This window comes from Panulirus ornatus, chromosome 16 (genome assembly GCF_036320965.1).
Source record: "Panulirus ornatus isolate Po-2019 chromosome 16, ASM3632096v1, whole genome shotgun sequence".
Classification (NCBI taxonomy): domain Eukaryota; kingdom Metazoa; phylum Arthropoda; class Malacostraca; order Decapoda; family Palinuridae; genus Panulirus; species Panulirus ornatus.
The window spans coordinates 46,129,256-46,149,113 of NC_092239.1; the positions used below are offsets into that span (position 1 = coordinate 46,129,256).

Sequence of the window (19,858 nt, forward strand, 5' to 3'; positions counted from 1 at the left end):
AGGCGACTAAAGGGGACGGGAGCGGGGGGCCAGAAACCCTCCCCTCCGTGTATTTTAACTTTCTAAAAGGGGAAACAGAAGAAGGAGTCACGCGAGGGGTGCTCATGCTCCTCGAAGGCTCAGATTGGGGCGTCTAAATGTGTGTGGATGTAACCAAGATGAGAAAAAAGGAGAGATAGGTAGTATGTTTGAGGAGAGGAACTTGGATGTTTTGGCTCTGAGTGAAACAAAGCTAAAGGGTAAAGGGGAAGAGTGGTTTAGGAATGTCTTGGGAGTAAAGTCAAGGGTTATTTGAGAGGACAAGAGCAAGGGAAGGAGTAGCACTACTCCCGAATCAGGAGTTGTGGGAGTATGCGAAAGAGTGTAAGAAAGCAAATTCTAGATTGATATGGGTAAAACTGAAAGTTGATGGAGAGAGATGGGTGATTATTGGTGCATATGCACCTGGGCATGAGAAGAAAGATCATGAGAGGCAAGTGTTTTGGAAGCAGCTGAATGAGTGTGTTAGTGGTTTTGATGCACAAGACAGGGTTATAGTGATGGGTGATTTGAATGCAAAGGTGAGTAATGTGGCAGTTGAGGGAATAATTGGTATACATGGAGTGTTCAGTGTTGTAAATGGAAATGGTGAAAAGCTTGTAGATTTATGTGCTGAAAAAGGACTGGTGATTGGGAATACCTGGTTTAAAAAGCGAGATATACATAAGTATACGTATGTAAATAGGAGAGATGGCCAGAGAGCGTTATTGGATTACGTGTTAATTGACAGGCGCACGAAAAAGAGACTTTTGGATGTTAATGTGCTAAGAGGTGCAACTAGAGGGATGTCTGATCATTATCTTGTGGAATCGAAGGTGAAGATTTGTGGGGGTTTTCAGAAAAGAAGAGAGAATGTTGGGGTAAAGAGAGTGGTGAGAGTAAGTGAGCTTGGGAAGGAGACTTGTGTGAGGAAGTAGCAGGAGAGACTGAGTACAGAATGGAGAAAGGTGACAACAAAGGAGGTTAGGAGAGTGGGGGAGGAATGGGATGTATTTAGGGAAGCAGTGATGGCTTGCGCAAAAGATGTTGTGGCATGAGAAGCGTGGGACGTGGATTGATTAGAAAAAGTAGTGAGTGGTGGGATGAAGAAGTAAGATTATTAGTGAAAGAGAAGAGAGAGGCATTTGAACGATTTTTTTCCGGGAAAAAATGCAAATGAGTGGGAGAGGTATAAAAGAAAGAGGCAGGAGGTCAAGAGAAAGGTGCAAGAGGTGAAAAAGAGGGCAAATGAGAGTTGGGGTGAGAGTATCATTAAATTTCAGGGAGAATAAAAAGATGTTTTGGAAGGAGGTAAATAAAGTGCGTAAGACAAGGGAACAAATGGGAACTTCAGTGAAGGGGCTAATGGGGAGGTGATAACAAGTAGTGGTGATGTGAGAAGGAGATGGAGTGAGTATTTTGAAGGTTTGTTGAATGTGTTTGATGATAGAGTGGCAGATGTGTTGTGTCTTGGTCGAGGTGGTGTGCAAAGTGAGAGGGTTAGGGAAAATGATTTGGTAAATAGAGAAGATGAAAGCCGGCAAAGCAGCAGGTTTGCATGGTAGTGCAGTGGAATTTATTAAAAAAGGGTGTGATTGTATTGTTGACTGGTTGGTAAGGTTATTTAATGTAAGTATGACTCATGGTGAGGTGCCTGAGGATTGGCGGAATGCGTGCATAGTGCCATTGTACAAAGGCAAAGGGGATAAGAGTGAGTGCTCAAATTTCAGAGGTATAAGTTTGTTGAGTATTCCTAGTAAATTATATGGGAGGGTATTGATTGAGAGGGTGAAGACATGTACAGAGCATCAGATTGAGGAAGAGCAGTGTGGTTTCAGAAGTGGTAGAGGATATGTGGATTAGGTGTTTGCTTTCAAGAATGTATGCGGGAAATACTTAGAAAAAAAAATGGATTTGTATGTAGCATTTATGGATCTGGAGAAGGCATATGATAGAGTTGATAGAGATGCTCTGTGGAAGGTTTTAAGAAAATATGGTGTGGGAGGCAAGTTGTTAGAAGTGAAAAGTTTTTATCGAGGATATAAGGCATGTGTACGTGTAGGAAGAGAGGAAAGTGATTGGTTCTCAGTGAATGTAGGTTTGCGGCCAGGGTGTGTGATGTCTCCATGGTTGTTTAATTTGTTTATGGATGGGTTGTTAGGGAGGTGAATGCAAGAGTATTGGAAAGAGGGGCAAGTATGCAGTCTGTTGTGGATGAGAGAGCTTGGGAAGTGAGTCAGTTGTTGTTTGCTGATGATACAGCGCTGGTGGCTGATTCATGTAAGAAACTGCAGAAGCTGGTGACTGAGTTTGGTAAAGTGTGTGAAAGAAGAAAGTTAAGAGTAAATGTGAATAAGAGCAAGGTTATTAGGTAGAGTAGGGTTGAGGGTCAAGTCAATTGGGAGGTAAGCTTGAATAGAGAAAAGCTGGAGGAAGTGAAGTGTTTTAGATATCTGGGAGTGGATCTGTCAGCGGATGGAACCATGGAAGCGGAAATGAATCATAGGGTGAGGAAAGGGGCGAAAATTCTGGGAGCCTTCAAGAATGTTTGGAAGTCGAGAACATTATCTCGGAAAGCAAAAATGTGTATGTTTGAAGGAATAGTGGTTCCAACACTGTTATATGGTTTGTATATTTGCTTGTGGTGACGTGTACGTGTATACATGTGTAATGGGTGGGTTGCGCCATTTCTTTCGTCTGTTTCCTTGCGCTACTTCGCAAACGCGGGAGACAGCAACAAAGGAAATTAATGATAATAATATCTGTATATATATATATATATATATATATATATATATATATATATATATATATATATATATTTTTTTTTTTTTTTTTTTTTTTTATACTTTGTCGCTGTCTCCCGCGTTTGCGAGGTAGCGCAAGGAAACAGACGAAAGAAATGGCCCAACCCCCCCCCATACACATGTACATACACACGTCCACACACGCAAATATACATACCTACACAGCTTTCCATGGTTTACCCCGGACGCTTCACATGCCTTGATTCAATCCACTGACAGCACGTCAACCCCTGTATACCACATCGCTCCAATTCACTCTATTCCTTGCCCTCCTTTCACCCTCCTGCATGTTCAGGCCCCGATCACACAAAATCCTTTTCACTCCATCTTTCCACCTCCAATTTGGTCTCCCTCTTCTCCTCGTTCCCTCCACCTCCGACACATATATCCTCTTGGTCAATCTTTCCTCACTCATTCTCTCCATGTGCCCAAACCATTTCAAAACACCCTTTTCTGGTCTCTCAACCACGCTCTTTTTATTTCCACACATCTCTCTTACCCTTACATTACTTACTCGATCAAACCACCTTACACCACATATTGTCCTGAAACATCTCATTTCCAGCACAACCACCCTCCTGCGCACAAATCTATCCATAGCCCACGCCTCGCAACCATACAACATTATTGGAACCACTATTCCTTCAAACATAGCCATTTTTGCTTTCCGAGATAATGTTCCCAACTTCCACACATTCTTCAAGATTCCCAGGATTTTCGCCTCCTCCCCCACCCTATGATTCACTTCCGCTTCCATGGATCCATTTATGGTTTGTGAATGTCTTCACAGTCAAGTCAGGGGTTAGTGAGACTACAAGAGCAAGGGAAGGAGTAGCACTACTCCTTAAACAGGAGTTGTGGCAGTATGTGATGGAATGTAAAAAAGTAATTTCTAGATTAATATGGGTAAAACTGAAAGTTCAGGGAGAGAGATGGGTGATTATTTGTGCGTATGCACCTGGGCATGAGAAGAAAGATCATGAGAGGCAAGTGTTTTGCGACCAGCTGAATGAGTGTGTTAGTGGTTATGATGCACAAGACCGGGTTATAGTGATGGGTGATTTCAATTGAAGGGTGAGTAATGTGGCAGTGGAGAGAATAATTGGTATACAGGAGGGGTTCAGTGTTGTAAATGGAAATGGTGAAAAGCTTGTAGAAGGACTGGTGATTGGGAATACCTGGTTTAAAAAGCGAGATATACATAAGTATACGTATGTAAGTAGAAGAGACGGCCAGAGAGCCTTATTGGATTACGTGTTAATTGACAGGCGCGCAAAGAGAGACTTTTGGGTGTTAATGTGCTGATAGGTGCAACTGGAGGGATGTCTGATCTTGTGGAGGTGAAGGTGAAGATTTCTATGGGATTTTCAGAAAAGAAGAGAGAATGTTGGGGTGAAGAGGGTAGTGAGAGTAAGTGAGCTTGTGAAGGAGACTTGTGTGAGGAAGTACCAGGAGAGACTGAGTACAGAATCGAAAAAGATGAGAACAAAGGAGGTAAGGGGAGTGAGGGAGGAATGGGACGTATTTAGGGAAGCAGTGATGGCTTCCGCCAGAGATGCTTGTGGCAGGAGAAGCGTGGGAGGTGGGTTGATTAGAAAAGGTAGTGAGTTGTCGGATGAAGAAGTAAGATTATTAGTGAAAGAGAAGAGAGAGGCATTTGGACGATTTTTGCAAGGAGAAAATGCAAATGAGTGGGAGATGTATAAAAGAAAGAGGCAGGAAGTCAAGAGAAAGGTGCAAGAGGTGAAAAAGAGGGCAAATGAGAGTTGGGGTGAGAGAGTATCATTAAGTTTTAGGGTGAATAAAAAGATGTTCTGAAAGGAGGTAAATAAAGTGCGCAATACAAATGGGAACTTTAGTGAATGAGTAAGTGAGCTTAGGAAGGAGGCTTGTGTGAGGAAGTGCTAGGACACACTGAGTAAAGAATGGAAAAAGGTGAGAACAAAGGACGTAAGGGGAGTGGGGGAGTAATGGGATGTATTTAGGGAAGCAGTGATGGCTTGCGCAAAAGATGCTTGTGGCATGAGAAGCATGGGAGTTGGGTTGATTAGAAATGGTAGTGAGTGGTAGGATGAAGAAGTAAGATTATTAGTGAAAGAGAAGAGAGAGGCAATTGGACGATTTTTTGCACGGAAGAAATGCAAATGAGTGGGAGATGTATAAATAAAGACACAGGACGGTCAAGAGAAAGGTGCAAGAGGTGAAAAAGAGGGCAAATGAGAGTTGGGGTGAGAGAGTATCATTAAATTTTAGGGAGAAAAAAAGATGTTTTGGAATGAGGTAAATAAAGTGCGTAAGACAAGGGAAGAAATGGGAACATCAGTCAAGGGGGCTAATGGGGAGGTGATAACAAGTATTGGTGATGTGAGAAGGAGATGGAGTGAGTTTTTTGAAAGTTTGTTGAATGTGTTCGATGGTAGAGTGGCAGATATAGGGTGTTTTGGTCGAGGTGGTGTGCAAAGTGAGAGGGTTAGGGGAAATTTATTTGGTAAATAGAGAAGAGGTAGTAAAAGATTTACGGAAGATGAAAGCCGGCAAAGCAGCAGGTTTGGTTGGTATTGCAGTGGAATTTATCAAAAAAAGGGGGTGACTGTATTGTTGACTGGTTGGTCAGGTTGTTTAATGTATGTATGATTGATGGTGAGGTGACTGAGGATTGGCGGAATACTTGCATAGTGCCATTGTACAAAGGCAAAGGGAATAAGAGTGAGTGCTCAAATTACAGAGCTATAAATTTGTTGAGTATTCCTGGAAAATTATATGGGAGGTTATTGATTGAGAGGGTGAAGGCATGTACAGAGCATCAGATTGGGGAAGAGCAGTGTGGTTTCAGAAGTGGTAGAGGATGTGATGATCAGGTGTTTGCTTTAAAGAATGTATGTGAGAAATACTTAGAAAAGCAAATGGATTTGTATATAGCATTTATGGATCTGGAGAAGGCATATGATAGAGTTGATAGAGATGCTCGGTGGAAGGTATTAAGAATATAGCGTGTGGGAGGCAAGTTGTTAGAAGCAGTGAAAAGTTTTTATCGAGGATGTAAGGCATGTGTACGTGCAGGAAGAGAGGAACGTGATTGGTTCTCAGTGAATGTAGGTTTGCGGCAGGGGTGTGTGATGTCTCCATGGTTGTTTAATTTGTTTCTGGATGGGGCTGCTAGGGAGGTGAATGCAAGCGTTTTGGAAAGAGGGGCATGTATGCAGTCTATTGTGGATGATAGAGCTTCGGAAGTGAGTCAGTTGTTGTTCGCTGATGATAGAGCGCTGGTGGCTGATTCATGTGAGAAACTGCAAAAGTTGTTGACTGAGTTTGGTAAAGTGTGTGAAACAACAAAGTTAAGAGTAAATGTGAATAAGAGCAAGGTTATTAGGTTCTGTAGGGTTGAGGGTCAATTCAATTGGCAGGTAAGTTTTGAATGGAGAAAAACTGGAGGAAGTAAAGTGTTTTAGATATTAGGGAGTGGATCTGGCAGCGGATGGAACCATGGAAGCGGAAATGAATCATAGGGTGAGGAAAGGGGCGAAAATTCTGGGAGCCTTCAAGAATGTTTGGAAGTCGAGAACATTATCACGGAAAGCAAAAATGTGTATGTTTGAAGTAATAGTGGTTTCAACAATGTTGTATGGTTGCGAGGCGTGGGTTATGGATACAGTTGTGCGCAGGAGGGTGGATATGCTGGAAATGAGATGTTTGAGTACTATATGTGGTGTGAGGTGGTTTGATCGAGTAAGTAATGTAAGGGTAAAAGAGATGTGTGGAAATAAAAAGAGTGTGGTTGAGAGATCAGTAGAGTGTGTTTTGAAATGGTTTGGTCACATGGAGAGAATGAGTGAGGAAAGATTGACGAAGTGGATATATGTGTCAGAGGTGGAGGGGAAGAGGAGAAGTGGGAGACCAAATTCGAGGTGGAAAGATGGAGTGAAAAAGATTTTGAGTGATCGGGGCCTAAACATGCAGGAGGGTGAAAGGCGTGCAAGGAATAAAGTGAATTGGAACGATGTGGTATACCAGGGTCGACGTGCTGTCAAAGGGTTGAACCAAGGCATGTGAAGCGTCTGGGGTAAACCATGGAAAGTTCTGTGGGGCCTGGATGTGAAAACGGAGCTGTGGTTTCGGTGCATTATTTCACGACAGCTAGAGACTGAGTGTGAACGAATGGGGCCTTTGTTGTCTTTTCCTAGCGTTACCGCGGAAACATGAGGGGGGAGGGGGTTGTTATTCCATGTGTGGCGAGGTGGCGAGTGGTATAAATAAAAGCAGACAGTATGAATTATGTACATGTGTATATATGTATATTTCTGTGTGTGTGTATATATGTGTGTACATTGAGATGTATAGGTATGTATATTTGCGTGTGTGGACGTGAATGTATATACGGGTGTATGTGGGTGGGTTGGGCCATTCTTTCGTCTGTTTCCTTGCGCTACCTCGCTAACGCGGGAGACAGCGACGAAAGGAAATAGATTAATAATAAATAAATAATATATATATATATATATATATATATATATATATATATATATATATATATATATATATATATATTTTCTTTCTTTTCTTTCAAACTATTCGCCATTTCCCGGATTAGCAAGGTAGCGTTAAGAACAGAGGACTGGGCCTCTGAGGGAATATCCTCACCTGGCCCCCTTTTCTGTTCCTTCTTTTGGAAAATTACAAATAAAAAAAACAAGAGGGGAGGATTTCCAGTCCCCCGCTCCCTCCCCTTTTAGTCGCTTTCTATGACACGCAGGGAATGCGTGGGAAGTGACCTCACCCCACATGAAATAGCATTGCCCCATCGGCCTGCCAGGTAGCTCTAGCAAAATGACGAAGGCCACATTCATTCATACGCAGTCTCAAGTTGTCTTGTGTAATTCGCCGAAACCACAGCTCCCTGTCCACATCCAGGCCCCACAAAACTTTACATGGTTTACTCCAGACGCCTGATATGCCTTATTATATCCATTGACGGCACGTCGACCCCGGTATGCCACATCTTTCCAATTCACCCTCTTTCTTGCTCGCCTTTCACCCTCCTCTATGTTCAAGCCCCGATCGCTCAAAATCTTTTTCACTCTATCGATCCACCTTCAATTTGTTTTACCACTTCTCCTCGTTCCCTCCACCTCTGATACATATATCCTGTTTTTCAATCTTTCCTCACACATTCTCCGCATGTGACCAAACCATTTCAATGCACCCTCTTCTGCTCTCTCAATCACAATGTTTATATTACCACACATCTCTCTTACCCTTTCATTACTTACTCGATCAAACCCCTCATTTCTAACACATCCATCCTTCTCCGCACAACCTGTCTATAGCTCACGCCTTACAACCATATAACATTGTTAGAAGCAATATTCTCTCAAACATACCCATTTCTGCTTCCAGAGATAATGTTCTCTCAGAACCTTCGCTTCCTCCCCTACCCTTTGATTCAGTTCCGCTTCCATGGTTCCATCCGCTGCTACATCCACTCCCAGATATCTAAAACACTTCACTTCATCCAGTTTTTCCCAATACAAACTTATCTCACAATTGACTTGTCTCTCAACCCTACTGTACCTAATAACCTTGCTCTTATTCACATCTACGCTCAGCTTTCTTCTTACACATACTTTACCAAACTCAGTCACCAGCTTCTGAAGTTTCTTCCCCGAATCAACCACTTGCATTATATCATCAGCGAACAACAAATGATTGACTTACCAAGCCCTCTCATCCACAATAGATTGTATACTCGCCCCTCTCTCCAAAACTCTTGCATTCACCTTCCTAACCAACCCATCCATAAACAAATTCAACACCCTTGAGAACGTCACGCACCCCTGCCGCAAACTGATATTAACTGTGAGGCAATCACTTCCCTCTCTTCCTACTCGTACACATGCCTTACATACTTGATAATAACTTTTTACTGCTTCTCGCAGCTTGCCTTCCACACTATACACTCTAAATTCCTTCCATAGAGCATCTCTGTCAGCTCTATTATATGCCTTCGCCAGATCCATAAATGCTATACACAAATCCATATATTTTTCCAAGTATTTCTCACATACATTCTTCAAAGCAAACACTTCATCCACACATCCTGTATCACTTCTGAAACCACACTGTTCTTCCCAAATCAGATGCTCTGTACATGCTTTACCCTCGCATTCAGTACCCTCCCATATAATATCCCAGGAATACTCAATAAACTTATACCTCTGTAATTTGAACGCTCACCTTTATCCCCTTTGCCTTTGTACAATGGCACTATGTATGCATTCCACCAATCCTCAGGTACTTCACCATGAGCTATAGATATAATGAACATCCTCACCAACCAGACAACAACATGGTCACCCTTTTTTTGATAGATTTCACTGCAATACCATCCAAACCCCCCGCCTTGCCGGCTTTCACCTTCAGCAAAGTTTTCGCTACGTCTTCTCTGTTTACCAAACTATTTTCCCTGACCCTCTCACTTCGGAAACAACCTCGACCAAAGCATCCTATATCTGGTACTCTCTCATCAAACATATTTAACAAACCTTTAAAATACTAACCCATCTCCTCACTTCACTAGTACTCGTTATTAATTACCCATTAGCCCCTTACACCGATGTTCCCATTTGTTCTCTTGTCTCACGCACTACATTTACCTCCTTCCAAGACATCTTTTTTTTTTTCTCCGTAAAATCTTATGATACTGTCTCACCCCTCTTTTTCAACTCTTCCACCTTTCTCTTCAACTCCTGCCTTTTTCCTTTATACATCTCCCAGTCATCTGCACTATTTTCCTGCAAAAATCGTCCAAATGCCTTTCTCTTCTCTTTTCTCTAACAATCTGACCTTTTTCCTACCACCTCTCACTATCCTTTCTAATCTACCTGCCTCCCACCTTTCTCATGCCACAGTCATATTCTTACGCAAGCCATCACTGCTTCCGAAAATACATCCCATTCAACCCCAACTCCCCTAACGTCATTTGCTCTCACCTTTTTTCATTCTGCACCCAATCCCTCCAGGTTGATCCTCAAACAAGTGTCCTTTCCAAGCTCACTTACTCTCACCACTCTCTTCATCCCAATGTTCTCTCTTCTTTTACGAAAACCGCTACAAGTCTTCACCCTCGCCTCCAGAAGATAATGATCAGATGTCTCTCCAGTTGCCCTTCTCAGCACATTAACATTCAAAAGTCTCTCTTTCACGCGCCTATCATTCAACACGTAGTCCAATAACGCTGTCTGGCCATCTCTCCTACTTACGTATACTCGTGTATATCTCTCTTTCTAAACCAGTTATTCCCAATCACCAGCCCTTTTTTAGAACACAAATTTACAAGATCTTCATCATTTTCATTTAAAACACAGAGCACCCCATGTTCACAAATTATACCCTCAACTGCCACATTACTCACCTTTGCATTCAAATCACCGACGACTACAACCCGGTCTCGAGCATCAAAGCTGCTAACTCACTCTCATCTTCTCCCGAAACACTTGCCTCTCATGATCTTTCTTCTCATGACCAGGTACATTGCCACCTATAATAACCCATCTCTCTCAATCCACTTTTAGTTTTACCCATATTAATCCAGAGCTGAATTTTTTACACACTATCACATACTCCCACATCTATTGCTTCGAGAGTAATGCTACTCCCTCCTCTGCTCTTGTCCTCTCACCAACCCCTGAATTTACTCCCAAGTCATTCCCAAACCACTCTCCCCCTTAACCCTTGAGCTTCGTTACACTCAGAGCCAAACATCCAGGTTCCTTTCCTCAAACTTACTACCTATCTCTACTTTTTCTCAACTTGGATACATCAACACACATTTAGACACCCCAATCTGAGCTTGCAAGGAGGATGAGCATTCCCCGCATGAATCCTTTTTCTGTTTCCTCTTTTAGAAAGTTAAAATACAAGGAGACGAGGGCTTCTATACCCCCTTTGCGTCCCCTTTATTCGCCTTCTACGGCACGCGGGGAATGCGTGAGAAGTTTTCTTTCTCCCCTATCTCCTGCATATATACACATATGTATGGATGTATGCTTGGCTCATCCTCCTCGAAGGGTCAAATTGGGGTGTCCAAACATGTGGATGTAACCAAGATGAGAAAGAAGGAGAGATATGTAGTATGTTTGAGGAAAGGAACCTGGATGTTCTGGCTCTAAGTGAAACGAAGCTAAAGGGTAAATCGGAAGAGTGGTTTGGGAATATCTTGAGAGTGATGTCAGGGGTTGGTCAGAGGGCAAGAGCAAGGGAAGGAGCAGCACTATTCCTGAAACAAGAGTGGTAGGAGTATGAAAGAAATTAAACTCTAGATTGATATGGGTAAAACAGAAAGCGGATGGAGAGAGATGGGTGATTATTGATGCATATGCAACTGGACATGAGAAAAAAGATCAAGAGAGGCAAATGTATTGGGAGCAGCTGAGTGAATATGCTAGCAGTTTTGATGCACGTGACCGGGTTATAGTGATGTGTGATTTGAATGCAAAGGTGAGTAATGTGGCAGTTGAGGAAATAATTGGTGTGCATGGGGTGTTCAGTGTTGCAAATGGAAATGGTGAAGAGCTTGTAGATTTGTGCGCTGAAAAAGGACGGATGATTGAGAATACCTGGTTCAGAAAGAGGGATATAAATAAGTATACGTATGTAAGTAGGAGAGATGGCCAGAGAGCGTTAATGGATCACGTGTTAATTGATAAGCGCGCGAAAAAGAGACTTTTGGATGTTGATTTGCTGAGAGGTGCAATTGGAGAGATATCTGATCATTATCTTGTGGAGGCAAAGGTGAAGATTTGTAGAGGTTTTCAGAAAAGAAGAGAAAATGTTGGGCTAAAGCGAGTGGTGAGAGTAAGTATGCTTGGGAAGGAGACTTTTGTGAGGATGTACCATGAGAGACTGAGTACAGAATGGAAAAAGGTGAAAACAGAGGATGTAAGGGGAGTGGGGAGGGATGGGATGTATTTAGGGAAGTCGTGATGGCTTGCGCAAAAGATGCTTGTGGCATGAGAAGCGTGGGAAGTGGGCAGATTAGAAAGCGTAGTGAGTGGTGGAATGAAGAAGTAATATTATTAGTGAAAGAGAAGAGAGAGGCATTTCGACGACTTTTCCAGGGAAATAATTCAAATGACTGGGAGATGTATAAAAGAAAGAGGCAGGAGGTCAAGAGAAAGGTGCAAGAAGTGAAAAAGAGGGCAAATGAGAGTTGGCGTGAGAGACTATCATTTAATTCTAGGGAGAGTAAATACATGTTTTGGAAGTGGGTAAATAAAGTGCGTAAGACAAGAGAACAATTGGGAACATCATTGAAGGGGGCTAATGGCTAGGTGATAACAAGTAGAGGTGATGAGAGAAGGAGATGGAGTGAGTATTTTGAAAGTTTTTTGAATTATTTGATGGTAGAGTAGCAGATATATGGTGTTTTGTCGAGGTGGTGTGCAAAGTGAGAGAGTCAGGGAAAATGATTTGGTAAACAGAGAAGAGATAGTAAAAGCTTTGCGGAAGATGAAAGCCAACGAGACAGCGGGTTTAGATGGTACTACAGTGGAATTCATTAAAAAAGGGAGTGACTGTGCCGTTGATTGGTTGGTAATGTTATTCAATGTATGTATGACTCATGGTGAGGTGTCTGAGTATTGGCGGAATGCTTGCATAGTGCTAGTGTACAAAGGGAAAGGGGATAAAGGTGAGTGTTCAAATTACAGAGGTATAAGTTTGTTGAGAATTCCTGGGAAATTATATGGGAGAGTATTGATTTAGAGGGTGAAGGCATGCACAGAGCATCAGATTGGGGAAGAGCAGTGTGGCTTAAGAAGTGGTTGAGGATGTGTGATTAAGTGTTTGCTTTGAAGAATGTATGTGAGAAATACTTAGAAAAGGAAATGGATTTGTATTTGGCATTTATGGATCTGGAGAAGGCATATGATAGAGTTGATAGAGATGCTCTGTGGAAGGTATTAAGAATATATGGCATAGGAGGCAAGTTATTATAAGTAGTGAAAAGTTTCTATCGAGGATGTAAGGCATGTGTACGAGTAGGAAGAGAGGAAAGCAATTAGTGCTGAGTGAATGTTGGTTCGCTGCAGAGGTGGGTGATGTCTCCATGCTTGTTTAATTTGTTCATGGATGGGGTTGTTAGGGAGGTGAATGCAAGAGTTTTGCAGGAATGGGCAAGTATGTGGTCTGTTGTGGATGAGAGAGCTTGGGAAGTGAGTCACTTGTTCGTTGATGATACAGCGCTGGTGGCTGATTCATGTGAGAAACTGCAGAAGCTGGTGACTGAGTTTGGTAATTGTATGAAAGAAGAAAGCTGTGAGTAAATATGAATAAGCGCAAGATTATTAGGTACAGTAAGGTTGAGGGACAAGTCATTTGGGAGGCATGTTTGAATGGAGAAAAACTGGAGGAAGTGATGTGTTTGCGTTATTTGGGAGTGGATTTGGCAGCGGATGGAACCATGGAAGCGGAAGTTAGTCATAGGGTGGGGGAGGGAGCGAAATTTCTGGGAGCGTTGAAAAATGTATGGAAGGCGATAACGTTATCTCGGAAAGCAAAAATGTGTATGTTTGAAGGAATAGTGGTTCCGACAATGTTATATGGTTGCGAGGCGTGGGGTATAGATAGAGTTGTGCGCAGGAGGGTGGATGTGTTGGAAAGGAGATGTCTGAGGACAATATGTGGTGTCAGGCGGTTTGATCGAGTAAGTAATGTAAGGGTAAGAGAGATGTGTGGTAATAAAAGGAGTTTGGTTGAGATAGAAGAGGGTGTTTTGAAATGATTTGTTCACATGTAGAAAATGAGTGAGGAAAGATTGACAACGAGGATATATGTGTCAGAGGTGGAGGGAACGAGAAGTGGGAGACCAAATTGGAGGTGAAAAGATGGAGTGAAAAAGATTTTGAGTGATCGGGGCCTGAACATTCAGAAGGGTGAAAGGCGTGCAAGGAATAGAGTGAATTGGAACGATCAGGTATACCGGGGTCGATGTGCTGTCAGTGGATTGAACCAGGGCATGTGAAGCGTCTGGGGTAAACCATGGAAAGTTCTGTGGGGCCTGGATGTGATAAGGGAGCTGTGGTTTCGGTGCATTATACATGACAGCTAGAGACTGAGTGTGAACGAATGTGGCCTTTGTTGTCTTTTCTTAATGCTACCTCGCTCACATGCGGGGAAGGGGGTTGTCATTTTCATGTGTGGTGGGGGGGCGACAGGAATGAATAAGGCCAGACAGTATGAATCATGTACATGTCTAAGTATGTATATGTCTGTGTGTGTATATATATATATATATATGTATGCGTTGAGATGTATAGGTATGTATATGTACGTGTGTGGACGCGCATGTATATACATGTGTATGTGGGTGGGTTGGGCCATTCTTTCGTCTGTTTCCTTGCGCTACCTCGCTAACGCGGGAGACAACGACAAAGTATAAGAAAATATAATATATATATCCATATATATATATATATATATATATATATATATATATATATATATATATATATATAGTGATGGGTGATTTGAATGCAAAGGTGAGTAATGTGACAGTTGAGGGAATAATTGGTATACATGGGGTGTTCAGTGTTGTAAATGGAAATGGTGAAGAGCTTGTAGATTTATGTGCTGAAAAAGGACTGATGATTGGGAATACCTGGTTTAAAAAGCGAGATATACATAAGTATACTTATGTAAGTAGGAGAGATGGTCAGAGAGCGTTATTGGATTACGTGTTAATTGACAGGCGTGCGAAAGAGAGACTTTTGGATGTTAATGTGCTGAGAGGTGCAACTGGAGGGATGTCTGATCATTAACTTGTGGAGGCTAAGGTGAAGATTTGTATGGGTTTTCAGAAAAGAAGAGTGAATGTTGGGGTGAAGAGGGTGGTGAGAGTAAGTGAGCTTGAGAAGGAGACCTGTGTGAGGAAGTACCAGGAGAGACTGAGTACAGAATGGAAAAAGGTGAGAACAATGGAAGTAAGGGGAGTGGGGGAGGAATGGGATGTATTTAGGGAATCAGTGATGGATTGCGCAAAAGATGCTTGTGGCATGAGAAGAGTGGGAGGTGGGTTGATTAGAAAGGGTAGTGAGTGGTGGGATGAAGAAGTAAGAGTTTTAGTGAAAGAGAAGAGAGAGGCATTAGGACGATTTTTGCAGGGAAAAAATGCAATTGAGTGGGAGATGTATAAAAGAAAGAGACAGGAGGTCAAGAGAAAGGTGCAAGAGGTGAAAAAAAGGGCAAATGAGAGTTGGGGTGAGAGAGTATCATTAAATTTTAGGGAGAATAAAAAGATGTTCTGGAAGGAGGTAAATAAAGTGCGTAAGACAAGGGAGCAAATGGGAACTTCGGTGAAGGGCGCAAGTGGGGAGGTGATAACAAGTAGTGGTGATGTGAGAAGGAGATGGAGTGAGTATTTTGAAGGTTTGTTGAATGTGTTTGATGATAGAGTGGCAGATATAGGGTGTTTTGGTCGAGGTGGTGTGCAAAGTGAGAGGGTTAGGGAAAATGATTTGGTAAACAGAGAAGAGGTAGTGAAAGCTTTGCGGAAGATGAAAGCCGGCAAGGCAGCAGGTTTGGATGGTATTGCAGTGGAATTTATTAAAAAAGGGGGTGACTGTATTGTTGACTGGTTGGTAAGGTTATTTAATGTATGTATGACTCATGGTGAGGTGCCTGAGGATTGGCGGAATGCGTGCATAGTGCCATTGTACAAAGGCAAAGGGGATAAGAGTGAGTGCTGAAATTACAGAGGTATAAGTTTGTTGAGTATTCCTGGTAAATTATATGGGAGGGTATTGATTGAGAGGGTGAAGGGATGTACAGAGCATCAGATTGGGGAAGAGCAGTGTGGTTTCAGAAGTGGTAGAGGATGTGTGGATCAGGTGTTTGCTTTGAAGAATGTATGTGAGAAATACTTAGAAAAGCAAATGGATTTGTATGTAGCATTTATGGATCTGGAGAAGGCATATGATAGAGTTGATAGAGATGCTCTGTGGAAGGTATTAAGAATATATGGTGTGGGAGGAAAGTTGTTAGAAGCAGTGAATAGTTTTTATCGAGGATGTAAGGCATGTGTACGTGTAGGAAGAGAGGAAAGTGATTGGTTCTCAGTGAATGTAGGTTTGCGGCAGGGGTGTGTGATGTCTCCATGGTTGTTTAATTTGTTTATGGATGGGGTTGTTAGGGAGGTAAATGCAAGAGTTTTGGAAAGAGGGGCAAGTATGAAGTCTGTTGGGGATGAGAGAGCTTGGAAAGTGAGTCAGTTGTTGTTCGCCGATGATACAGCGCTGGTGGCTGATTCATGTGAGAAACTGCAGAAGCTGGTGACTGAGTTTGGAAAAGTGTGTGGAAGAAGAAAGTTAAGAGTAAATGTGAATAAGAGCAAGGTTATTAGGTACAGTAGGGTTGAGGGTCAAGTCAATTGGGAGGTGAGTTTGAATGGAGAAAAACTGGAGGAAGTGAAGTGTTTTAGATATCTGGGAGTGGATATGGCAGCGGATGGAACCATGGAAGCGGAAGTGGATCATCGGGTGGGGGAGGGGGCGAAAATCCTGGGGGCCTTGAAGAATGTGTGGAAGTCGAGAACATTATCTCGGAAAGCAAAAATGGGTATGTTTGAAGGAATAGTGGTTCCAACAATGTTGTATGGTTGCGAGGCGTGGGCTATGGATAGAGTTGTGCGCAGGAGGATGGATGTGCTGGAAATGATATGTTTGAGGACAATGTGTGGTGTGAGGTGGTTTGATCGAGTGAGTAACGTAAGGGTAAGAGAGATGTGTGGAAAGAAAAAGAGCGTGGTTAAGAGAGCAGAAGAGGGTGTTTTGAAGTGGTTTGGGCACATGGAGAGAATGAGTGAGGAAAGATTGACCAAGAGGATATATGTGTCGGAGGTGGAGGGAAGAAGGAGAAGAGGGAGACCAAATTGGAGGTGGAAAGATGGAGTGAAAAAGATTTTGTGTGATCGGGGCCTGAACATGCAGGAGGGCGAAAGGAGGGCAAGGAATAGAGTGAGTTGGAGCGATGTGGTATACCGGGGTTGACGTGCTGTCAGTGGATTGAAGCAGGGCATGTGAAGCGTCTGGGGTAAACCGTGGAAGGCTGTGTAGGTATGTATATTTGCGTGTGTGGACGTATGTATATACATGTGTATGGGGGGGGTTGGGCCATTTCTTTCGTCTGTTTCCTTGCGCTACCTCGCAAAAGCGGGAGACAGCGACAAAGTATAATATATAAAAAAAAAAAAATATATATATATATATATATATATATATATATATATATATATATATATGTATATATAGGTGCAAGAGGTGAAAAAGAGGGCAAATGAGAGTTGGGGTGAGAGAGTATCATTAAATTTTAGGGAGAATAAAAAGATGTTCTGGAAGGAGGTAAATAAAGTGCGTAAGACAAGGGAGCAAATGGGAAGTTCAGTGAAGGGCGCAAATGGGGAGGTGATAACAAGTAGTGGTGATGTGAGAAGGAGATGGAGTGAGTATTTTGAAGGTTTGTTGAATGTGTTTGATGATAGAGTGGCAGATATAGGGTATTTTGGTCGAGGTGGTGTGCAAAGTGAGAGGGTTAGGGAAAATGATTTGGTAAACAGAGAAGAGGTAGTAAAAGCTTTGCGGAAGCTGAAAGCCGGCAAGGCAGCAGGTTTGGATGGTATTGCAGTGGAATTTATCAAAAAAGGGGGTGACTGTATTGTTGACTGGTTGGTAAGGTTATTTAATGTAGGTATGACTCATGGTGAGGTGAGTGAGGATTGGCGGAATGCGTGCATAGTGCCATTGTACAAAGGCAAAGGGGATAAGAGTGAGTGCTCAAATTACAGAGGTATAAGTTTGTTGAGTGTTCCTGGAAAATTATATGGGAGGGTATTGATTGAGAGGGTGAAGGGATGTACAGAGCATCAGATTGGGGAAGAGATGTGTGGTTTCAGAAGTGGTAGAGGATGTGTGGATCAGGTGTTTGCTTTGAAGAATGTATGTGAGAAATACTTAGAAAAGCAAATGGATTTGTATGTAGCATTTATGGATCTGGAGAAGGCATATGATAGAGTTCATAGAGATGCTCTGTGGAAGGTATTAAGAATATATGGTGTGGGAGGCAAGTTGTTAGAAGCAGTGAAAAGTTTTTATCGAGGATGTAAGGCATGTGTACGTGCAGGAAGAGAGGAAAGTGATTGGTTCTCAGTGAATGTAGGTTAGCGGCAGGGGTGTGTGATGTCTCCATGGTTGTTTAATTTGTTTATGGATGGGGTGTTAGGGAGGTGAATGCAAGAGTTCTGGAAAGAGGGGCAAGTATGAAGTCTGTTGTGGATGAGAGAGCTTGGGAAGTGAGTCAGTTGTTGTTCGCTGATGATACAGCGCTGGTGGCTGATTCATGTGAGAAACTGCAGAAGCTGGTGACTGAGTTTGGTAAAGTGTGTGAAAGAAGAAAGTTAAGAGTAAATGTGAATAAGAGCAAGGTTATTAGGTACAGTAGGGTTGAGGTTCAAGTCAATTGGCAGGTAAGTTTGAATGGAGAAAAACTGGAGGAAGTAAAGTGTTTTAGATATCTGGGAGTGGATTTGGCAGCGGATGGAACCATGGAAGCGGAAGTGAATCATCGGGTGGGGGAGGGGGCGAAAATCCTGGGAGCCTTGAAGAATGTGTGGAAGTCGAGAACATTATCTCGGAAAGCAAAGATAGGTATGTTTGAAGGAATAGTGGTTCCAACAATGTTGTATGGTTGCGAGGCGTGGGCTATGGATAGAGTTGTGCGCAGGAGGGTGGATGTGCTGGAAATGAGATGTTTGAGGACAATGTGTGGTGTGAGGTGGTTTGATCGAGTAAGTAATGTAAGGGTAAGAGAGATGTGTGGAAATAAAAAGAGCGTGGTTGAGAGAGCAGAAGAGGGTGTTTTGAAATGGTTTGGGCACATGGAGAGAATGAGTGAGGAAAGATTGACCAAGAGGATATATGTGTCGGAGGTGGAGGGAACAAGGAGAAGTGGGAGACCAAATTGGAGGTGGAAAGATGAAGTGAAAAAGATTTTGTGTTATCGGGGGCTGAACATGCAGGAGGGTGAAAGGAGGGCAAGGAATAGAGTGAATTGGATCGTTGTGGTATACCGGGGTTGACGTGTGGACGTGTGTGTGTATACATTTGTGTATGGGGGTGGGTTGGGCCATTTCTTTCGTCTGTTTCGTTGCGCTATCTCGCAAACGCGGGAGACAGCGACAAAGCAAAATAAATATATATATATATATATATATATATATATATATATATATATATATATATATATATATATATATATATAGATAGATAGATAGATAGATAGATAGATAGATAGATAGATAGATAGATGGATAGATAGATAAAGGAGTCAGCATTACCTTGAAATCTAATATCATTTACAAGCACTTGATTTTCAAAACATTTTTGACTACATTATTCCTTGTACTATATACCTCTCACTCGTACCGATATACATCCATATCACCTTTTGCTATCGTTCCTCCTCCAGTCCTCATATCCTTCACTAAACACTAACACATCCACAACAGCTTATCTAGCTATATTTCAGTAATTACTAGTATATCATGTTTTAGTAATTCGTACTTCATGATTCAGTAGTTACTGCTACATCATGTTTTAGTAATTACCATTACATCAACTTTTAGTATTTACTATTACGTCATGTTTTTATTATTCTCACTACATCATCCTTTAGTAGTTACTAATACATTATGTTTTTGTAATTCCCACTACATCATGTTTCAGTAGTTACTACTTGCTTTCACGTTTCAGTAGTTATTGCTACATCATCATCAATAATATTAGCTTTTTTCTAATCACCCAAGTCAGGACCTTCGACTACATTACGTTTGTGTCAGTGTAATTTATCTTCCGAGTAACTCAAATGGTGGTCATATCTGGATTTTGTTTGTTTCTTTATTTGTGTATTACGTTCATCATTATTACTGTGTACTACCCTCTGATCATTGGACTTTTGTGAATGTTACTTTACTATTTCATCGATCTCAC

At 42.1% G+C, this 19,858-nt stretch overlaps 1 protein-coding gene across 1 annotated transcript in view; it reads right to left on the reverse strand.

The window, feature by feature from the left end:
• Positions 1 to 19,858, reverse strand: part of LOC139753928 (ionotropic receptor 21a-like) — a 150,800-nt gene that overhangs the window by 24,916 nt on the left and 106,026 nt on the right. The gene's annotated exons all lie outside the window — the stretch shown is intronic.